This window comes from Varroa destructor, unplaced genomic scaffold (genome assembly GCF_002443255.2).
Source record: "Varroa destructor unplaced genomic scaffold, Vdes_3.0 BEIS01000002.1, whole genome shotgun sequence".
Lineage (NCBI taxonomy): Eukaryota > Metazoa > Arthropoda > Arachnida > Mesostigmata > Varroidae > Varroa > Varroa destructor.
This window is the reverse complement of record NW_019211455.1, coordinates 20,382,603-20,384,646: the sequence shown is the minus strand read 5'-3', so window position 1 is coordinate 20,384,646 and position 2,044 is coordinate 20,382,603.

The following is a 2,044-nucleotide window of genomic DNA, read 5'->3' as shown; positions in this document are numbered from 1 at the left end:
ATACAGGTAGCGCTTATAACCACCGCCAGTGCAGCCGCATTGAGCGCCATCTCTGTGTATGCGGCACAGTCGCTCGCAATCGTGAGCGATTAGGTCAAGGGAAGTTTTGCATCCAAATAGCGCCTGAAAGCCGTGATTATATTTATCACAAGACAAATGAAGGCCCCACCCACCAGTTCCTCTTTACACGAGCAGACTTGACAGTCGTCCGTTCGACGCCGTTAGCGTCGTTTGGTCCAGTAAACATGAAGTGTATGAACTCTATCGCCAATCAGCGGACGAAACGCTTTTGACATTGTCGATGTTTATAACGTGTGTTAGTTACAACGGCAACCGCGGCAGCTGCGGCGTAAGGTCACAGTCAGATAATGACAGACAATTTTTTGAAAGGACTCACTCCAAGGTAGGACAAGAAAAGCAAAGCAGCATCAACAATGATTGTCCTATTTGTTTTGTCTGCTACCACCATAATTTTACCACCGTAATTCTGCTTACGGTTTGCGTTCAGTTAATCGTTGTCGATTTCGTCATTGTTGCTACTAGACTGTACCAGCACTTGCTGAGAAAAGTACGTGACACTAACTTTACTCCCGTGGCCGCCACTCGACTACTCTGACGACTACTCGCTGCATTGCTTTCCCCCTTCGTCAATTTTGTCTCAGCCAATTCGCTTTCACATACATACATACGGTTCTCATGGGGTTTCTTGTTTGGAAAATAAAAAAAAACGCATGACATCATTGTCGTCGGTCGCATTATGCTCCCTCGTGACACCTCGTCTGCCTCACGCCTCTCAGAAAACCACATCTATTCCCTTGTCGTGGGCCTGTTTTGCGCAGTCACGGTCGTCTTCGCCGCTGTTGCCTAGGCTGTCTGTTTCCCGTATCGTGCAGCCTTTTCCAGGGCGTTTACAAGAGGCTTTCCTTCCGCTTTCTTTCGGCATCAAATGGGTGGCAAAGCCCCTTCACCCGTACTTTCGAGCCTTGGGCGATTGCGTCAACGACGTGTTAAGTGTCGACCACAACAAGCAGCCAGTGGCTCAGAGAGGGTAGGGTGACGGCAGTAATTTAAGGCGGTGGCAGTCGTCGTCTTAAATTGCCTGCAATGGTAGCGTTGTGTTGCGGTAAGATGTCTTCTTATTTTTTCCTCAATGATTTTGCCCCTATTTACGATAACAGTAGCGGTAGAAGCGAATCCTATAGTGACAGGAGCGGCTGCTACCGCGACTGCGGCACCACCAACGACAACAATCCAAGCAACGGAGGCCAAGTGAATGAGAGTTGAACATACAATAATGAACGGACGATCCTCATGCTCTCGTCTTTTTCGTCGACCTCTCTAAACGAATGACTCGTTGGCCCCCCAACGAAGGCTGCGCCACCATCGGCTCTAAACAGCTGAGGTAGGCTCCTTGAGCGTTGATATGTGAAGAAAACATAGTGATCAAGCAAAGCAACACAACTGATGTCTTCAAGACGTTTGAACAGAGGGTCTAAACGCAACCATCCGCCTTACCAGCTACTTCTTGTCTGGAGAAGGAAGGAGGGGGGGGGGGGGGGTATCCTCCTCGTCTGTCGTTGCTGAGGCTGAAATCCCTTGGCTCCATTAGCTACTGTTTAGTAACGAATCAGTGGCCGTAATGCCAGTCCCGCTGAATTGAGCCAACCTAGTTCACTAGGACGAGTTGGCGCCGCGGATTGTGCTTCTACATTTATAAAAATAGCTTGATGCAGATATAAAACATAAGCGCTGTGTCCTCATCCAGTTGTATCAAGGAACAAAGTAGATTGTAACAAATTACGATACTGCACTCATTATTGAGTGCTTCTAATTATGAGTAAATAGTTAGACGCATGTAAGAATATTTGAACGACAGGACGGACAGCATTTATTATCTGGTGGTTTATTAAAATGATCCTACGTCAAAAATTAACAATGAACTTTTCTAAGCAGAACACGACGTTTCGACATTGCGTTTTTATGTGTGTGCGCCGAATTTTTGAAACGATCTTATACAAAACTAATCGTGTTTATTGTAGATGTA